General features: G+C 38.3%; 1 protein-coding gene across 1 annotated transcript in view; it reads left to right on the forward strand.

Moving 5' to 3' along the window:
• The window catches only part of LOC134664562 (frataxin homolog, mitochondrial), a 180,504-nt gene that overhangs the window by 24,126 nt on the left and 133,522 nt on the right, over positions 1-22,856 (forward strand). The window lies entirely within an intron of this gene.

Consider the following 22,856-nt stretch of genomic DNA (forward strand, 5'->3'; position numbering starts at 1 on the left):
ATGCTGCCAATTCCCACTAAAGACAAGACCTGTAATCTCTGCACAAACTGTTTAGCAAGTTGTGGAGTGGGCATAAATTTACCCGTAGCCGATAGTTAGAACTAATGTGGCTGGAAGTATCTGCAGCGAGCGCAGTTGGCTTACTGTGTTTGCTAAGTAATTAAGACCAGCTTATGCTCCTTGTTCTGTGATGTATGTTTAATGTCACAGGATTTTCGGTAATGGACTTTCTTGTAGGTACATGCTCAAATGTTACGCGTGAGTTACAGCGATCGAGACTACGCATCCTGACTGTATCCCCTTTCTTTTAGGTACAAATGAAAGGTTTACCCCCTTATTAATAAAGCTTTACGGGCCTGATTTAGTTAAATTATGTTAATAATACCCAACTCTCCGACTCCAATTTGATTTATTTTGATATATGTTATAGAGTAGTCTAAAATAACGGACACGTATTTTTTTTAGCTGCCCAAACTCAACCTGTTAGGAGAAAATGGCCTTCAAAGTACTGAAAATTGAAAAACTTGTTTCAAAAAAATTGATAATTAATTACTGGTTTCGTTATTTATTGGAGAACATGAATAAAGAATGGGGACGTGTTTTGTCATTTCACCACAAACTCATTTTTTATATACAAAAAAAAAATATAATAAATAAATATATATAATAAATATATATATATATATATATATATATATATATATATAATAAATAAATATAAAAAATACGTGTCCGTTATTTTAGACTACTCTATAACATATATCAAAATAAATCAAATCGGAGTCGGACAGTTGGGTACCCTTCCTTGTAAGCCAACATCCAAACTTACGTATCTACAATACATAATACATCTAACCCTATATAAAGTGCCCTGCAATTTGGCAGAAGAAAAACATTTGTAAATAAAATAGGTTATATCATCTGAATAAATGTTTTTTTTTAATAAATGTTTATGTTTTTTTTTTATTTATACAAAACTGTTAAATATGTGCGAACCATGAGCCCATTGTGAAAAAACTAATATGAACCACAATAATACCTTTCCTTTCTCTTTATTGTTTTTTAGACCTTCTTTTATATTTCAGCTCCAAATCTATGTAACCAGTAACAAAAAGTGCGTCTCGAAAAGTAATATTGCAAAAGATACGACCTTTATTGAATGGGAATCCTTTGGGAATGGCGTGGCTTGGAACACTCATATTCACCAAATGATACTGACCCTGGAAAATAAATGAAAACCATGTTAACCAAAATTTTCATTTTTTTTGGTACCTATTTATACTTACCGTTAGCCATATTGTGCGAGGTGATTAGGCAGGTCGTACTGAACAACTTTTTCCATGCGACCAACCCCGAAATCCCAAAAAAAATTTGGTCTTCCCATAAAAAATGTATTAGAAAACGACCAAAATGGATAAAACGAGGAAAATTTTTATTGTGATTTTGGAGTTGGTCCCATAGAAAAAGTTGTTCAGTATGGCCTATCTAATGACCTCGTACTATATGGCTAACGGTCCAAAAATTACCCTGTATGTTATTTTGTTGAGTTATACCTACAGTTTAGTTTACTCTTATTACAAATTATTTGCACCATCCCACTAACCCGGGGTTAAGCGGTTTAACCGTCAACCCAGTGTCAAATACTTAGTACTGTTAACCATGGTAACTACATCTTTAACCGGTTAACCCCGGGTTAGTGGAATGGTGGCAAGTGGTGCTACCGGTGGATGTGGACACGAGGGCGGCAGACTGCGTTTGAGTTGTACTCCGAACAAAGGGTCGCGATATATAAAATTGCACCACTTGTATTGTAGCTCGACAAAACTTGGACGGTATTCATTGCTCAGGAACTCGTAGATAGAAAAGTGAACCTAAAAAAATATGAAAAGTCTTCAGCTTTCAGAATGTAGTTATATCTATTTCACTTGTCATGTGTAAGCGGCATACTCGTAAAGCTGCTTTTTATTGCTCTATAAAGTAAAATCATCTATTAGGACCCTAATTAATGTCCAAAACTTGCCATACAAGCTACCACTGCTGCAGTGCAGCTGGCGGCGGGCGCGCCTTACGCGACTGTGTGCGGGCCAGTGAAGTCATTTCTTTAGTCTTGGGTACAAGTAGGTACGGTAATAAAATAAACGTAGGTAAAGGACGCACTTATGCGGAAGAAGAAGATGGATGTTTGCATCTTGTGTTGCCTGTTGAAGCTCAGTGGCGCCATCAATACTACATTTTCTTGTTGAGCCCACTCCAGACGCCCCGGCGGCGCGCTGCTCTCTGTGGTGTACTGTATCGTGGATCTACTTTTCCCTTTCCCTTCGCCCGATCCCGTAGCCCCTTCCCCGGGCGCGCATTTTATTTTTATGAGGTTATTTTTAGGAAAAAATCCGGACACATGCCAAGTCCTGCCGCAATCCGGACAAAGGGTCGAAAATCCGGACATGTCCGGACAAATCCGACGAGTGTGGAGCGGGCTTTGGACTTGCAGGTAATGGGGTTGGCCGGTCAAAGTATTTAGCACATGGCGCCAGCATAGCTTGCCCTGTCAATCCCTAGAGTTGTTTTTTTTTTTAATGGAATTGTATGCCCTGGATGCCAGCCATCATTTAAGCCAAATCTCATAGAAAATGGGCAAGCTAGGATGGCGCCATCTATGCAAATATTTGACAGAATTGCCAACCCCATTATTATGTTGAGTTTGAACACCTTACCGATGCATTATTGTCCATCGTCACTTTAGTTTCGATATTTATGTTCACGTAGTACATTGGGTCCATTCTGCTGTGTCTGGTCGAAGTAAAGTTAGCATACTTTATAAGAGTTCTATTCCAATATGTTATAACGGGGCGTTCTGTTATGAAATTATAGTCCTGTAACAATACAACAACGCCATTTTGAAATATTGTACAAACTAAATTAACTAAAAAATGTTATGCATAATTTTTTTGTGTTCCAAACAAAACTTTGTTCACGGAACATTTATATTATTATGAAATTTATACCTATTACCTTCTTAAACATACGAAATCTTAAATATTGAACACATCTATGAATCCAACGCTACAGTTAATAGTATTGGAATTACTTATGGTTAAATTATAAATTGCAGCAAAAATACCTATGTACTAAAAAGGCTGAAGGCTGGTACTGGACTGGACGTGGCTGCCGGATTTCGTGTATTTATAACTTTGTTTATTGTAAAATAATTACCAAACTATGAATTAAACGTAGGTAGTAAGGTCCAAATGTGCTTAGAAATGTTAAATTAGTATCGTTTTTAGGGTTCCGTACCCAAAGGGTAAAACGGGACCCTATTACTAAGACTTCGCTGTCCATCCGTCCATCTGTCCGTCTGTCTGTCACCAGGCTGTATCTCACGAACCGTGATAGCTAGACAGTTGAAATTTTCACAGATGATGTATTTCTGTTGCCGCTATAACAACAAATACTGAAAACAGAATAAAATAAAGATTTAAATGGGACTCCCATACAACAAACGTGATTTTTGACCAAAGTTAAGCAACGTCGGGAGGGGTCAGTACTTGGATGGGTGACCGTTTTCTTTTTGCTTTTTATTTTGTTTTTTTTTTGCATTATGGTACGGAACCCTTCGTGCCCGAGTCCGACTCGCACTAGCCCGGTTTTACCTGTTACTTGGCTAGTGTAAAACATTCCCGCACCAAAAACCCCGATGTATGATGATGACAACTGGGCCAAAATTGCCACTAGCTGGCATCCCCAGGGTAGTCGAGGCAGAGGCAGACCGAGAAAGAGATGGCGGGACGACTTGGATGCATTCCAGCGGGATTGGCGGGATGTTGCTCAGTACAGGAGGATTGGAAAGGGAGACATACACGTAGGATAATAAAATAGTTATTTACGATACAAGTGCGAAAAAGTAGTTGTATGAGTTGTGTAAAAGTATCTACTTTGTAATTACAACATGTTGCACCGCCTATTACAAGTTATCTGCTTCGCCCGAAGGTTGACTAGTACTAGGTACATAATGCCTTGTAGCATTAAGTCCGCCTTTTGTACGTTTGTACCTATTTTCCTTGTGCAATAAAGCTTTAATAAATAAATAATTGTATAGAAAAGTGGATACCTATATGTTATGTTATGTACATATCATTTACACATTGATAACGGGGTTAGCGTAATATATCATATATCATACCTACTGATCATACATGATGTTATGTGCTACAAGTGCGGATATGTTAAATAGAAAGCTTTTTAGTAGAAAACTTATACTTACTAGTTGAATAGTAAACACCTTATCAAAAAGGTAATAAAATGTGACTATGTATAATGCCATTAAAACTGAAACTCTGCTAAACATGGCGAAGTGTGGCGGTAATCAGTGTACATATGTATGTGAATTAGAATGCTTGTATTCGCTCGTGATCCGATCCGATTATCAACTGTGAACTATCTAAATTAGAAGCAATAAAAATAACTATGGGCTGTTTAAACTGGGTTTCAAGACTAATTTAGGTATACTTGCATACATTTTGTAAGCTTTTATTTAACTTGCCCTGTAAGGATGCATGTGTTTGTTAGTGTGGGTCAGATCTTGGAAGCTAAATTTGACCCTCTTCCCGATTTCTGAATGAGCTGTAATTTTGCATAGGTACATAATTATTTCATATAAATCGGATAACAATGCAATATCGCTGGCCCAATATTACAGAGTTCTATGTTTCACTTTCGAACTGAAATTTGAACATTGTCATAGTGACATTAAGTCGAATTTCAGCTATCTTGAAAATGTAACATAGAACCCTGTAATATCGGGCCAGCGATATTATGAATACATGGAACTGATCTGATGATGGAGACAGGAGGTAACCATGGGAAATGTGTGATAAGACAACGCAAACTGTGTTTTCAGTTGTTAGAATTGTATATCCGTCCGTCTGTTCGTCTTACTTTATTTAAAAATAGAATCATTTTTAGGGTTCCGTACCCAAAGGGTTAAACGGGACCCTATTACTAAGACTCTGCTGTCCGTCCGTCCGCCTGTCCGTCCGTCCGTCCGTCTGTCACCAGGCTGTATCTCACGAACCGTGGTAGCTAGACAGTTGAAATTTTCACAGATGATGTATTTCTGTTGCCGCTATAACAACAAATACTAAAAACAGAATAAAATAAAGATTTAAGTGGGGCTCCCATACAACAAACGTGATTTTTGACCGAAGTTAAGCAACGTCGGGCGGGGTCAGTACTTGGATGGGTGACCGTTTTTTTCTTTTTGCCTTTTTTGCATTATGGTACGGAACCCTTCGTGCGCGAGTCCGACTCGCACTTGCCCGGTTTTAATTATTATGGTCACATCCAAACTTAAATATTCATGTAACGCAAAATTACGTACCTACATGTCATTTTTATGAGTAGGTAATGATGATTAGGAGTAGGATCATGATAATATTATTTAATATCCAATATGTTTCAACAAAAAACCTGTGTAGGTTAATCAATGTCGGTTCCGGTGTTATATTAGCCATTGATAACAAACTTATACATATACTGAGAAATTAAACAACATCCGGCCCTAATTACAGTAATAATTATATATTACACTAATAATATATTATTATTAGTATAATTAGGGCCGGATTTCCGCCTAGACTCACAAGGCCCGGGCCTAGGCGCCCAGGCAACTTAGCAATGAATTTGAGACGGAGAAAGGGGCTCCTAAGTGCCATACCAAGTGCCTAGGGACCTAGGTCTCTAAATACGAGCCTGCTTGAGTGCAATACTAGTTTGTATGTCGCCAGCATGTCTCTCATGGGAAACATATGAACCAACACAACAATAGCGTTAACAGTAGTAAGTACTAGGGCCTTACCGTGATGTTCTTATTGCACTGAGAGAAAAGTACAACAAAAATACACTTAGAATTACAAAAATAAACTTAATCCGGGGACAAGGAGAGTTTACTAATAGGAACAAATTGACTTTTGCAATTTCTATTAGTTCTTGCAATTTCTATTATCTGTTTGTTGAAATTATATTTGGGATTACTGAGCTGTTTGTAGAAATAAATAAACTTTACAGAAATAGTGAAACGTCCATAATTATTACTAAAACTTCATTTTTTCCCCCAGTACAGAACTGTTTTTTAATTCCTGGTGATGATTTTTCTCTCAGTGTGCGATTTGGTAGGACGGAGCTATATAAGTTATATAGGTCCGTCTTTTATCGATTCAGTTTAGGTCCTAAACAGAATCGCAATAGGGACCCCTGATGCTAAAGCTGAACGGATGATACAAATATATAAATAGAAAGAACATTGATTACTAAAATCATAACTTTCCTTATCTCTTCTGTATCGGGTGGTTGAAATGGAAATAAAATAGAAAGAAATATTTTTACTCGTAAACGCCACCGTGCACCGAGACAATTTACATAATTATAAGAAAAACGTAGAAGGTAAGGTATTCCCCCAGCAATACAGCTAAACCAATTCGAATGTTTTAATTCGATCAGATATAGCTTACAAACAACTATATTATTGTAGACAACAACAGAACTATAAATGTTAGACAAACAGACCGCACAAGGAGTTCGAATCGAATCCGCCATGGTAGCAAAGACCGATAGCAAGTACGGTTGTACTGGCAGCGCACATTCTAACACGAAGCAATAATATAAGTTGGCAACTTCATCCAACAGCTCTCGAAGTCCATTACGCCCTGTGACAAGGAGCACAGAACAAAACAAAGGTTGCAAAAGTCATTGCAATCTGCAAGCCGCCGGCGGGTGTTCATATTGCACCCCCAACAACAATAGGGGAAGCAAGTTTCACAATTTGTGGCCGAGACTAGTAAAGGCGATGGTTCACTGTACAAGTTTGCAACTGTGAATAAGGGGTCAACCGTGTCGAACCTTTGATAAATTAGAAATAGAGTCCGTCCACTACAGCAGAACCCGCTTAAAATAAGGAATGAAATGAAAATGAGAAAGCTATTTTAAAACTTTAGGGTTGCGAACTGAGAGAATACATACAACTCTTTCTTAAGTTCTTTAAATATAAAAAAAAATGTTAATACTACAATAGCTTATTGATTAAAAATTACCGACGTGATTAGGTTTAGTTATATGTTATATATCAATAAAAATTCTATCAGAATAGATTGCGCAAATCAACATCTGCCTTTAGAAAATCCATAGTTAGAAGTTCCAAACTATCGGGACAAGATTTATGGCGGCCCAACTCGGACAATGGCTTAGTTATTTGGTGTCGGTCTTGATTTGAGGACGAAGCGAGATATCGAGATTTTAACTTTTAAACTATTGTCGACTTCGCAAACTTCTGAAATATTAGGAGCGAAGTGATGTCTCCAACTTTGTCAAAGCAGCAGCGTCGTCAGCTGCTTAACTTAGATGCTCTTTGTACCTAAAAGTCTGGAAGTTTATAAACAAGCCAATAGGTATTTTTACTCTATCTGTCGCAGTACCCTTTTATATTAAATTTGCAAAAAGTCGTCAGTGTCACTGCGGGCTAGCATAAAGAATGCAATGCAATTTTCGCAGAAAATAAACCAATTTAGTTGTGACTTGTGTAATAGGTACAATGTAAAATGCGCGTTCGGAGAGAGCAACTATTGTGTCAAGAGCCTCGCGCGGAATTATCGGGACACTCACGCTCCGCTGCCTCGGGAGCCAATATATTGATGTTTTAAACTCGCGTCTTAGATAGGCAATAAATACATTCCGCCTTGCAGCCAAGCTTGTATTTGGGTGTTATTTATGTCACTTGACTAAATTCCCCTTACTCGTAATGACTGTTATTGTATACATTTATAATAAATGTTTACGAATCCAGCTCTTCAATGATTATTGAGCCTTTTTATCGACACGGCTTACTGAAAAGTAGCACTGCAGGACACAATAAAGTACCTATGCTGATGGCTAACTTGTGTGAATCAGAAAGCGACCAATATTAGTTGTGTGTATCTACAAAACATTATTTAACATCCTCTTATATAGAAACTCTGGACCCCTATTCGACAAGCGACGTTTGGCGTATCGTGTTGATCTCCCGTTGATGTGGAAAAAATCATAAGTTCTCGAATACGTACAATGTCAAAATTTGACATTAACAATCCACAGTTAGGGTGACAAGCAAACCAAACCGAACCACCCTTAGTTTAGAGTTGAGTTTTGGTTGTACCACTGTTGATGGAATCATCACTCAGTATGCAATAAAATCAACTGTTGATTTGACGTGGATGCGAAATCTGACAGTTGTACGTGTCGAATTTGGCCCCTGTCTTCATGGGCTATTGATAAATAATGCCGTGGCGACGTAATCTTAGATTCCTAAAAGACAATCCATAAAATGCATACATACCTATGTATATAAGTAAAGTGCAGTGATAGTCTGTGATAGTGTCGCACGCTATTCTTCCATCATAGAAACGTCACACGGCATAGTCAGAAGAAACTAGGAATATTAGAAACCAGTTCGGATTTGAGCTGAAAATGTTTTAGGCACATGGATTGATAGGTTGCACCGATAGCACGATAGCAAGGTGCAGCAGATATGCCACATTTAAACAGACACGAATATTTTCTTTACCTTCCTTGATTAATGTAACCCTACTTATGTTTATTTATTTATTTATGTATGATTTATTTGCAGAATCAACAGTAGGTCGTAGGCAAGTACTATAGTTATACATAACGTTCTTCAACTAAGGCATGAAGTCACGTTAGACCGTGCCATGTCCGGGCCGGAGCATCCGGAGCTTACTTTTCAATGACATGACAGGCGATCACGTGATTATTTCACTAGAAACCGATGCGCCGGAAGCTCCGGCCCGGATACGGCCCGGTCTAACGTGAGTCATCCTTAATAAGTAATATGTAAATTTAGTAATCGGTAGGTATAACCAACCACTTAAGGTGCCGAAGAAGACGCGATAATAATAATTCGCGTGCCCATGCAGTATGTGTCGAGTAGTGTATTACGTAATCTGGGCACGTGGTGTGAAAGCAGCTACGGCGATTCGCAGGCAAGTGGTGGCACTCGTTTGTTTCGCCAGGCATTGTGGCGCTCACAACACAATGACATTGTTCACCATTTGTTCACACTAACAACACTTGCTGCGCACAGGCTACATGAAACACGAAATGTTTTTCGCATAGTTGACATTTTTTCACGTATGGATTCCAAAAACCCTGGTAGCTTTGGTTCGTTACAATAGTAGGTACAGTCACCGCACGGGATTGTTATATGTATTTGTTATGCAAGTTATAGTTCTTGCTAAATTGGAAATTCTATAGCGTAAGTATGAACAACCAATTTAGCTAGTACCCTAAATGGTGCAACAATCGCGGAGCGTGATGATGATACATTATTACAAAGGCCGGAAACTGGGGATTGCCGGGCGAGTGCGATATAAAATTCCGAGCGAAGCGAGGGCCTTAAGTAATTTTTTAACCGACATTTTCTATCGGGCTCATGAAAACCTGCAGTTTCGCTAAAAGAGACACACACAGCCATGTGTGTGACTCTTTTGTATTATGCTCAGATAGGTATTTGAACTATTTAGACTTAGTCCCAAATAGAGTTAGATATTTTCTATTATAGAACCATCATGGTTGAAAAGTAGCGTTTAAAATGACAATATCCAAAATGCTTACGATTTAATACAAAACAATAAAAGTCTGATGAACACGTCCATGTCGCAGATTGGGCCATAACCTTTATTTCCCCAAATAGCGCAACCGCAAATGGACACATTGTCAAATGCATAGCATCGTACTTTTTGTCGGTTTATAATTAAAGAGTCCATTTTATGCATTGTAAATGGGTACATTTCTATTCGAAAAAAGTAGCAGTGATAATGTTTTAGGTAACTGTTAGGCATGGCATAGATTTAGGACAGAAAGTAAACTGACGGTATTATTTGGACAATTCCACTGATAGAGGTAATCCTCACATTATTACCACACGTTCAGACTTGAATTAAACCTGAACGAATTATCAAAAGACGTTTTTAGCTATGAATGTTTCGTATTTAAAGCAACACCTACTTACGATGGAAGCTTTCCGTCCACTTTTGACGTAAGTAAGTACATTGATCTTAATTGTTTTATTTTTCCTAAAACCACAGAATAACTATGCTAAAACGTTCCGGCTATGTTCAGACAAGTGTATGCTTAAGTAAATGCAAATTCGATCTAGGTATATCTTATAATAACTTCATAATTAACGTATTGGTTTATTAGATTTTACGAGTTACAATGTCCTCTTTTTGTGTAAATGTCCTAACGTTGCTCGGTCTATAGTTGTTCGCTAGTAACGAATAGGTATGCAACTATCCTTTTTCGCGTCACGGGCAATTCGCGGCCGTTTATGGCTGCCTTTATTGGACATTCACGTCGTTTTATGCGATTTGTTTATTTGTATGTCCTCACTCGACATAGATTTGAAGTTAACTGCTGGAACAATTCGGTGAAATATGTTTCGCAGTTTCGAAGCGTGTTTTATACCTGTCACAGTGAATGTTATGTCTGCGTTCATGAATAATCCATTTCCCTCGGTATCTCAATGTAACAGAAACTTTACAACTTTCACACACAAATATTTCGCATCGTAACAAACAATAGAGAAATAGTCGGTAGTGCCACAGCGTTATGTAGGTACCAATATAACTAACAAATTTCAAGCCAATCACGAATTACTAATTTAGAGCAGATAGCAGAATCTATACCAGTGTAATATAAGAAGAAATACAGACAATATTAGAGTCAATACATGCAATCACTACTGGCAAGCGTCCAAGCCAAATCGAGGAAAACTATGAACTGGATTCATTGGCTGTGATAGAAATCTGCTGTCTTTGACTTAAATTGCTATTGTTTAGTTTTCTGCTCTTGCATGCCCTAAAAATTGAAGTTGACAAAACATATTGGAAAGGTCACCATACTCTTGCTCGAGAGAAATATTATAATCGAATTGCGCAAGAGCGATACTCTGTGTTGTTCTCTAAGATTGCAATGCTACACATAACAGTAACAAGCATTAGAAACTTTCAAATTCCGAATTCGTTGCCCAAGAATGTGGTAAACAGCAAAATTATGTTTTAAATGGCCGTCACGAATGTTATGTGCAGTAAGGCAGAAAGGCTATCTTTTTCTTCTCCTTTCATTTTCTATTGAGAACAGAGAAGTAGGTAACTCATCGTCAGTCTATATTTATTATTATTATTGATATTTTTTCAATCAACGGACATAAAAACTCACACAAGTTGCATCCTTGGATCTGCTATGAAAACTGACGCCGATGAATGAGGAAATACAGACGCATCGGCAATTCGATTTCCGCGAATGCAGTAGACCGTAGACGTCATGCCCAAAACGGCTCCGTTTGATGCGGTCGGTACGTAGGCAGTAGTTACGCGGAGCGGTGGACGCTCACCTTTATTTTGGATCTAATTTAGGTATGGATTGGATTTATACTGAATCTGTAGGTATAACGTGAATATTCACCGGAGTATCAGAAAGCATTTCCGTTACACCATTCCATGTGAAATAGCGAAGATTTTGTGGCGTTAATATGAATGTTAACCGGGTGCGCCAAAGTTCATATAAAATTGCAAATTCGATTATTGAAACTCCGAAAATGTATCTCATATAATTTTACATCCTAATGATCATTGTACATTTTCATTTTAAACAATACTCATTGGAACTTCGAATTTATTATATTCATAATGTCATTCTACATAAATATCTCTATTACTAAAATTTATGCATATATTATTACTCGACATGTCGATTTTGACATATTTGATTTTATTTATAACAGAATGCATCTGTAGGTCAAGTCAGGTTAAAATCCTGCCAGAAAGGTGGGTTAGGTTAGAACTGCGACCCTCACAGAACCGAAATGCTCCCAGAAAGGTGGGTTAGGTTAGGTTAGAACTGCGACCCTCACAGAATCGAAATGCTGCCAGAAAGGTGGGTTAGTTTAGGTTAGAACTGCGACCCTCACAGAACCGAAATGCTGCCAGAAGGGTGGGTTAGGTTAGGTTAGAACTGTAACCCTCACAGAACCGAAATGCTGCCAGACAGGTGGGTTAGGTTAGGTTAGAACTGCGACCCTCACAGAACCGAAATGCTGCCAGAAAGGTGGGTTAGGTTAGGTTAGAACTGTGACCCCCACAGAACCGAAATGCTGCCAGACAGGTGGGTTAGGTTAGAACTGCGACCCTCACAGAACCGAAATGCTGCCAGAATGGTGGGTTAGGTTAGGTTAGAACTGCGACCCCCACAGAACCGAAATGCTGCCAGAAAGGTGGGTTAGGTTAGGTTAGAACTGCGACCCTCACAGAACCGAAATGCTGCCAGAATGGTGGGTTAGGTTAGGTTAGAACTGCGACCCTCACAGAACCGAAATGCTGCCGGAAAGGTGGGTTAGGTTAGGTTAGAACTGCGACCCTCACAGAACCGAAATGCCGTCAGAATGGTGGGTTAGGTTAGGTAAGAACCTCACAGAACCGAAATCCTGTGACCCTCACAGTGAGCGAGCGTAGCGAGAGCAAATGCTCGCCTTAGTCTTCGAGAAATTCTTACAAATAACATTATGGGCACAGATACATTCTCAGTGACAATATTATGAGTAAAAAAAACGGATTATGTATCGTTATGAATAATGTAGGCAATAGCACAAAAAACTATTAAAAAAATATATGAGTAACAAGTTTCGGAGAAACGATGATTATGACTACAAAGCGGTATTATTAGAAATATTCGAATAATGAATTGTATATGAGCCAATATGGACCCATGTTAACCATATCTGTTCCGAAAATAGAAGAAAATTAAATAGAAAAAAGGTGTTTAATAAACTCAAACCTACATACATACTCGACTAAGGCATGATTTAAAAAGATTGAAATATTTAGCAAAACATGAAAAATCTACGACCTCTATCAAAACAATTAAATTCTATAATTTGATAGCACCTACTTTTACTGCGACTCCTGTAATAATTATGTCCCCTATGTTTTGTGTGAATGGAATTATGAATAGCAAAATATTTCGTTGGCATTAATTTCCCAAAAGTCACAAAACGATTGCAATTTTTTCCTGAAAATAAATTGAATTGGTCGCAAGCACTCTATGGAACATAAATAACATCCATTCACAGTAGCTAATCGTGCAACACAATATGATATTACCCTGGACCCTTATTCGACAAGCGACGTTTGACGTATCGTGTTGGTCTCCCGTTGATGTGGGAAAAATCATAAGTTCTCGAATACGTACAATGTCAACATTTGACATTAACAATCCACAGTTAGGGTGACAACCTAACCAAACCAAACCGCCCTTAGTTTAGAGTGGGGTTTTGGTTGTACCAAATGATATTATCCACCGTTGATGGAATCAACACTCAGTATGCAATAAAATCAACTGTTGATTTGACGTGGATGCGAAATTTGACAGTTGTACATGTCGAATTTGGCCCCTGTATTATAGTAAATGACTCTAGTAACCTAATACATCATAGCGATGTAATTTATCCGGCACGTCTCTTTCTGAGTTTCTTTGATTGATTATGGCGTGTTTTGGAATGAATTGATGGATCCGGCCTATTTTGTCAGCTAATGCATGCTCATTCGTTTAAGAGTGCTATTACATTTCGGGGTTGAGCGAGTTTAGGTATTTTACGCGCTGCGGCAGGCCGTGCGAGCTCAGTATTCCGATCCCTTCTACCACACTCGCACTACAATGATGGATTAAACATTCTTGATCCTTCGCGAAGCATATTGAAATCAACCATAACAACACTAACTTTACTTAACTTATAAAGTCCTAAAACTGTTATTTGGTAAGTACGAAAATACTAAATGCAGTGCAAATGTACATAGGGGCTGTTCATAAATTACGTCATCTATTTTTGACCCCCCCATCCCTCAAATCATCCAAAAATCATGCTTCGGATGACTCTGTTTCCTCCTACGTCATGCTACCATCATCCGATGTCCAGACCCCCCCCCCCCCCCTCCTCCCATTTGAAACGACGTAATTTATGAATAGCCCCATACTCGTACTTATGAACGTATATTACTCGAAAGAAATTATAGGTACTCGCTTATTTACAAGAAACAAGTTACAAGAAACTGAAGATACACAGGGTCTGATGATGGAGCTGGAAGGTGGCCACGGGTACCAGTCTATCATGTAACTAAACCACTTCGTGTTTGGGCTCGTTTGATTCGTCTCAACAAGATCTTTGACACTGAAGATACACAGGGTCTGATGATGGAGCTGGAAGGTGGTCACCATTACCAATCAACCATACAACTAAACCACATCGTGTTTAGGCTCGTTTTATTCATCTCAACAAGATCTTTGACACTATATAGGTGATACTCAGAGTCTGATGATGGAGCTGGAAGTTGGTTACCGGTACCAATCAACCATGCAACTAAACCACTTCATGTTTAGGCTCGTTTGACTAGTCTCAACAAGATCTTTGACACTAGGTGATACTCAGAGTCTGATGATGGAGCCGGAAGGGAAGATCTTGTTGCGACGAATCAAATGAGCCCAAACACGAAGTGGTTCAGTTACATGGTAGACTGGTACCCGTGGCCACAGTCCAGCTCCATCATCAGACCCTGAGTACTAACTTGTGTCCAAGGTCTTGTTGAGACAAATCAAACGAGCCCAAACATGAAGTGGTTCAGTTACATGATAGCAGTGTTGGCAAAAAATCAATTCGAATTGACGATTGAGAATTGACCGATCAATTCGAATTGACGAGTGACGAAACTAATTCTAAATCTACTGATTGAAGATTGACGATTACTAATCGTTTTGGAACATTTTCGGGACTTTCCTTGAAATTAACCGGTAGCGTTCAAAATCGATATCCGAGGTGCCCAAAGGTTTCGAAACTTGTTTCCGAGGGAAATATTGAGATATGTCCTTTATTGGGACATTTCTAGAAATTATCCGATTGCGTTTAAAATCGATATCTGAGCTAAACAGAGGTTCCTAAACATTTTTTCAACTGCAATATTGAAAGGTGTCCTGTTTTGGGACATCTTAGTGACATTCTTTGAAAGTGACTGATTGCATTCAAAATCGATATCTGAGGTGCAAAATATGGTTTCAACGGCAATATTTAGATTCTACACTTTAGCCGCGTACTTACTTTACGACCTGCATTACGCCACCCTGCTGAAAAAAGGTCATTTTTCGGTATTGCCGTCAGAAACATGTTTCGAAACCTTTGGGCACTATCTTGTGTCAAAGATCTTGTTGAAACGAATCAAACGAGCCCAAACACGAAATGGTTTAGTTGCATGGTTGATTAGTACCGGTGACCACATTCCGGCTCCATCATCAGACCCTGAGTACTATCTTGTGTCAAAGATCTTGTTGAGAAGAATAAAACGAGCCTAAACACGAAGTGGTTTAGTTGCATGGTTGATTGGTACCGGTGACCACCTTCCGGCTCCATCATCAGACCCTGAGTACTATCTTGTGTCAAAGATCTTGTTGAGACGAATGAAACGAGCCCAAACACGAAGTGGTTTAGTTGCATGGTTGATTGGTACCGGTGACCACCTTCCGGCTCCATCATCAGACCCTGAGTACTATCTTGTGTCAAAGATCTTGTTGAGACGAATCAAACGAGCCCAAACACGAAATGGTTTAGTTGCATGGTTGATTAGTACCGGTGACCACATTCCGGCTCCATCATCAGACCCTGAGTACTATCTTGTGTCAAAGATCTTGTTGAGACGAATAAAACGAGCCTAAACACGAAGTGGTTTAGTTGCATGGTTGATTGGTACCGGTGACCACATTCCGGCTCCATCATCAGACCCTGAGTACTATCTTGTGTCAAAGATCTTGTTGAGATGAATAAAACGAGCCTAAACACAAAGTGGTTTAGTTGCATGGTTGATTGGTACCGGTGACCACCTTCCGGCTCCATCATCAGACCCTGAGTACTATCTTGAGTCAAATAAATACATATTAGGTCAGTAAATGAATGCTCAATAAACGTTGTAGAGGGAAATGCTAGGAACACAATTTTTGACTCCGTAACTTTGTTTAGACTAGTTAGGAGGTGAACATATCAAAAGTCCCCGGCTGTAGCCCCGGTGCTGCGGGGTAGAGGGGGGTAAGAAGGTCGAATTTTTCGGTTTTTCATTGATATCTTGGAAACTTTGCATCTAAGCGACATGACTACTAAGACAAACCGAAAGCTCATAAAATTAGTTACAAGTTTTATCTAGTCAAGTTTTTCGATATCTTGAATAGTTTTTGAGAAACCCGCTCTTGAAAGTTTATTTAGGGATTTTAATTTTATCTTGATATTCTACATCAGTGATGCTGTTAGACCATGTTTGGTATCATTTTCGTATAAATCGGGGGTGCTGAATTCATTTATGGTATCACATTGACACTATTCCGAAGTAAAACCAAAATTAAAAAAAAAATATTTTTAAAAATCCCTCTTCACGCTTAAACCGCTGAACCAATTTCGTTGAAATTTTGTATAGAAATAGTTTCAGTCTCAACACAGGACATAGGATGGTTTTTATAACCAAAAGCATCCTTTGAGGATGTGAAAAGTGGGGTGGAAGTTTGTATGAGGAGTCAATAACCGCTGAACCGGTTTAGGTGAAATTTAGGATGGTATACATCTGTGATTTAGATGAAAATGATACCTAACATGACTTCAAACTTTACCTTAAGTAGTATTTACCTCAGGAATTCAGTTTCGTCGACGAAGTTGAATTCCCCCCATACTCCATTTCACAACTTTAAAGGATGATTATTGAGATAAAAAGTATCTTATGTCCTGTCTTGGGACTCGAAATATCTGTATACCAAATTACAATTAAATTGGTTGAGCGGTTTAAGCGTGCAGAGGAATTTAAAAAAAAAGGTATTTGTTTAAAGTTTATATGTTTTTTCTAAGGAATGGTGTCAATGTGATACCAAAAATGAATTCAGCACCCCCGATTTATACGAAAATGATACCAAACACGGCCTAGCAGCTTCACTAATGTAGATATCAAGATAAAATTGAAAGCCCTAAATAAACTTTCAAGAGCGGATATCTCAAAAACTATTCAAGATATCGAAAAACTTGACTGAATAAAACTTGTAACAAATTTTATCAGCTTTTGGTTTGTCTCAGTAGTCATGTCGCTAAGACGCAAAGTTTCCAAGATATTAGTGAAAAACCGAAAAATGAGACCTTCTTTCCCCCCTCTCCCCCCCCAGCACCGGGGCTACGGCCGGGGACTTTTGATATGTTCACCTCCTAACTAGTCCAAACAAAGTTACGGAGTCAAAAATTGTGTTCCTAGCATTTCCCTCTATAACTTCTTATTTCTTGGCCTATATAGAATGTCAGGTCGTTTCAAATATTTTTAATTCTGTCCGGTAGTTTATTAAACTGTACCATTATAAATTATAATACTATAAAAACAGTGCTAGGATCAAAGTCTCTCGTTGCGGTTTACACGCACACAGTATAGCGTTTTACAAGGCGCCCGCCGCACACAATGATAAAAAACCTCGTCGTCGCCGTTGAAAATGTGCGGAGCCGACCGACACACGTCCTGCCTGTACAAGCACAAGCTCTGCCGCGGCACTGAGCTGGCGAGCGCGCGTCATCGGTAATATAGAGTAGTTTTCAAAAAATTGCCAAAAAATTATAGTAGAATTTCATAAACACTAATGTATACCAACAGTATAAGCAAACGTTGCAGATTGCTTGAGTATGAAAATGACTTCGATATTAAGTAGATTTTCGTAGAAATTGACACTTGTTTCGGAGAGAAAATTGAGTTCGTTTTACTTTGATTTTCTCTTTCTCAAAGGTATGTAGGAAAAATATCGTTTGATATGCCTAAAGTACAGGGTATTAGTAATACAAAATAGCCAGGTTTAGCAGAGTAAACTTCTCAACATTTCCAAATAAGAGCTTGCCGTTCAGTGCTTCACGCGGTTTTTCGGAAACGACCATCAGAAAAAAATTCATTACTAATTTAATAAGTCCTTTTTTTAATATTTACAACGATATTTAAAAAGATAAGAAGACGCTTTTACTGGAACAAGTACTCATTGTTTCTAATAATGAGCACAAAGTCCTGAATTTCGTCGACTAGTATCATCAATTTTGCATTATTTCGACTTTTCTTGTAAGAGCGCTCTTAAGTAAAAGAGGAAAGCCGTTAAGCCGTATCAGTCTTTTGGTCAACTTAATGCTGCGTCTACCTATGTTATATTTAACGTTGGACTGGATATTTTTCTATGTATTAAAATCGAATAGAAATAAACACCAACTTGAACATAATAAATGACAATATCATCATCATCAATAAGAAATGAGTTTCTGTAAAAGTAGAAGCTAATCCATTCAGATGGATGGTTACAGCCAATATACAATATAGTAACAGCACCAGTCATGGGACATTTAAGAGGGAATTTGGAGTATTTGTGATATTTCCCTAATACATGTGAATGGTCTACCGCTTAGCGTATTGAAAGATGAAAGTCCTATCCGTCTTTCATGTTTCAGGCGTGTTGTATCAAAGATACTGCAATGAGTTTCCACATACTTAACAAATTAAAACTATGCTATTTTTCTCCAGTCATGGACACCAAAGCTCCAGTAATGGGCCCCCCAGTAATGGACACTGCTCTATCAGTATAAAATATTGAAATAGGTCATCAGATCTGGTCCATGTTATCATAATATTGCATTATCATCCAATTTGCATATTTAATTACGAATACAAAATTTCAACTCAATTGGAAATCGGAAAGTGGCTCAAACTCGGCTACCAAGATTTGACCCACACTAACTAACAGGGCAAGTTAAATGAAAGTTTGAAAAAAAACCGGGCAAGTGCGAGTCGGACTCGCGCACGAAGGGTTCCGTACCATAATGCAAAAAAAAAAAAAAACAAAAAAAAGCAAAAAGAAAACGGTCACCCATCCAAGTACTGACCCCTCCCGACGTTGCTTAACTTTGGTCAAAAATCACGTTTGTTGTATCGGAGCCCCATTTAAATCTTTATTTTATTCTGTTTTTAGTATTTGTTGTTATAGCGGCAACAGAAATACATCATCTGTGAAAATTTCAACTGTCTAGCTATCACGGTTCGTGAGATACAGCCTGGTGACAGACGGACGGACGGACGGACGGACGGACGGACGGACAGCGAAGTCTTAGTAATAGGGTCCCGTTTTACCCTTTGGGTACGGAACCCTAAAAACGATATTAATTTATCCGAAGTCCGAGCATACCTCCTGGTTGACATATTTCGTAACTACATTTTACTTCTGTATTGTTTAAACATGAAATGATGGCATGGCAAGCATCATTATGTAAATTGTCCCATTATAGGAGGTATGCAGTTTTACAGCTCCTATAATAGGATTGGGCCAAATACCACTATTTTTTTACATCTGTGGAGTCACAACATAGTATGTTGTTATACCTTATCTCATGGTAAATGCAATTAACAAAACACATTCTAGTTTTCATCAAGTATTAATTAATTAAAATTTAATAAATTAACTCACCTCTCTTAGCGAAGTTGTTAAGAATTCGTAGTGGTATTTTTTTTCAGTGACACGACAACTTTTGGGTTGACGCCAATTTCTTAAAAGACAACCAAATTTAATAAAAATTCAAACTGAAACAGCTCTAGGACTCTTATTTATGATAATATACAGGCAGTGTTTATAAACTACTTTTAGACACTTATTTTACAGGATTTGTGGTTTTTTGTCCCATTACTGGTTCCACGCCCATCATAGGGTACACTACTATATAAATATATATATTACAATATAAATCTGCGTAGTACCTTTTTTAAATTAATTGTATATTTTTTAAGTAGGTACCTACTGCATGCATTCCATTCTACAGAATGTACAGTTGCCATCAGTTACTTACATCGGAGCGGCCCAATCGCTCCAAAATATCTAAATACGCATTCTAATATCTTGACATTTTGACTGATGGCGACTGCACGAAAAGTGAAACACAACATTTTTCATCAAATTACATTGCCAGTTTTGTGAAAATAATGCAACTTTTAGGAAAATATAGAAAACCTTATTTACGAGATGGTGCGGTGAAATGTATATTAACTTACTAAGGTAAGGATATATTTACGTTACCTACGTATAAATAAATTTATTCGAGATTCGAATAAGGCTTCGCCGTCTCCCAAATCCGGTCCCGTTACGAAAACATCCTTAATTAAATGAGCCCAGACAGGTGGAGGCCGTCACAGAAGAAAATCTAATATAGCGGACAGGAATTCCTTTGTTTACTTGTAAAAAACACTTAAGTGTACGATCAAATGGGTCACAAAGTTACACAATAGACGTTTTGGGAGCTTTTTGGGACTCTTTATAGCTTTTCTATTTGTTTACTAAAGTTTACATTATTATCTGAACAACTAAATGATGTGGATAGAGACAATATTTGGAAAAGTCTTCCAAAACTCTTAAGGGGCCCCACTGATTAACAGTCCGCCGAACGGTATCGGCCTGTCAGTTAGAACAACATTTTGACAGCTCTGAACAACTGACAGGCTGATACCGTCCGGCAGACTGTTAATCAGTGGGCCCCTTAAGTGTGACAACTAATAAACAAACTAATTGAATACAGGTGCCTACCCACTGTTTATAAGATCTATAAATCTTAATACAACTGATATTTACTTAGATTTGGAGCCTTTTACTCCTAAGTCATACAACATAAGCTTTCTTGAGCTTACTGTGGGGCTAAGTAGATTTGTGTAAAGATTACCCCATAATATTTTCATAATTTATTACTTAGATTCAGTCTGTATTATTGTTTATGAAATTATTATAAGTTAAAATTAAACCACTCCCTAGCGTCTCATTGGGTTCAAATGGTATACTTCAGTTATTTTGATGACAATGCAATAGTAGGCTGACTGGCAATAGTAGGATGATGTAGTCAGAAGGAGGACAAAGGAACTTCTCGATAAAATAACAGATAAAATTGAGACACGTGTACCTAAAAGACAAGAGGTATCCATACTTACTATTATAAAGACGAAAGCGTGTCTGTCTGTTACCTCTTCACGCTTAAGCGACTGAACCGATTTAGTTGAAAGGTATAGAGATAGTTTGAGTCCCGGGGAAGGACATAGGATAGTTTTTATGTCGGAAATCATCCCTGAAGAGAGTGCAAAGGGGGGTGGAATTGAAAGAGTGAATGAATTGCCTAATAATTTAAGTAAGCAATGCGCGAATTGAATGATTGCTATTAGCATTATCCAGGCGCTATAACTACTTTAGACGAAGTCGCGTCCAAAAGCTAGTAAGTCAATAATAAGCTTTTTTATCAAGTCACAAGTGCTTGGCTTTGTTTCCAAAGCTCTGCATTTTTTTTTTGATATGATTGTAGTAACTACTTTTTTTGTGTATTTAATTAATTTCAATTCATCGTATTAGTTATGTAAAATGTAGGGTTTGGTAACTGAGTATGTGTGTATTGTTAGTTATCCGCACAAGGGGTCTCGGTTCCCTGACGCAAGAATTTCCAAAGTAGAGGTTAATCAATCCGAGCGTGACTGTGGCGCCTCCCACGTACCTACGTGGACACGTTGTGGACACAGTGCCGGATTTACCACTAGGCTGAGTAGGCTGAAGCCTAGGGCGGCAGATTTTAGGGGGCGGCAAATTTGGGTAAAAAAAATATTTTATGTGCTGTTCAGATAGGGTAGACCAAAATTTATTTGTAAAATTTAAATAACAAGCATAATTTGTCGATTTTGCTGCCCTCTGTCATGTCAAGACCTTTTTGAAGTACGAAACCCTAAACATGTACCTACCATTTTCTCGAAAAAATTTCGCGCTCGCTACGCTCGGGTTTTCATTTCAGTACCTACATTATTTGTGACCCATCTATCTACATTGTAAAGGGATGGTCGACGATTCTTGTATCTTCGTGGTATTATGGGTTCCGATTTTTTCCTTTTGAAGTACGGAACCCTTAAAATTTACCTAGATACCTACTATTTTCTCGAAAAAATTTCGCGCTCGCTACGCTCGCGTTTTCGTTTAACTAACTACATTTTATTGTGACCCATCTGGCCCCTGTTTCACCAACGTGACAGGTGCGACGAATTGTAAAATCACTGTTGCTGACGTCACAGGCATCCATGGGCTACGGTTACCGCTTACCATCGGGCGGGCCGTATTCCTGTTTGCCACCATCATTGTATTATTAAAAAAAACTTTATGATATCGGAAAAAAACAGATATTTCTCTTGCTAAGTTTATGACAATTGTCACAAGAAACACTACAATTGTCACGAAATTCCGACATATAACTCATTACCTGTCAAGAATTACCTACAATTCTTCTAAATCTTTGACAATTGTCAGAAACTTCGCAGGAGAAATATCTGTTTTATTCCGATATAATAAAGTATTTTAAATAATACAATGATGGTGGCAAACAGGAATACGGCCCGCCCGATGGTAAGTGGTAATCGTAGCCCATGGATGCCTGTGACGTCAGCAACAGTGATTTTACAATTCGTCGCACCTGTCACCGATGTGAAATTGGGGCCTGACCATATCATTGAATGATAGCACAGAATCTAGTAGAACGCCAGCGGTAATGTCCACGCTATCGGAGCAGCTTCCGTCTCCTATACGGTTCATATGCGTCTACCGGATAAAAAGCTAGCGATCCATTTTTATAGCATAGTCTTTCGAGCAGACTCAATGCCAGACCCGACCGAACTCCTTAGCTATATCCAGCCTGACTGCCAATGTCTCACCTTGATTCTCAATAGCCA

Source organism: Cydia fagiglandana, chromosome 5 (assembly GCF_963556715.1).
Source record: "Cydia fagiglandana chromosome 5, ilCydFagi1.1, whole genome shotgun sequence".
NCBI lineage: Eukaryota > Metazoa > Arthropoda > Insecta > Lepidoptera > Tortricidae > Cydia > Cydia fagiglandana.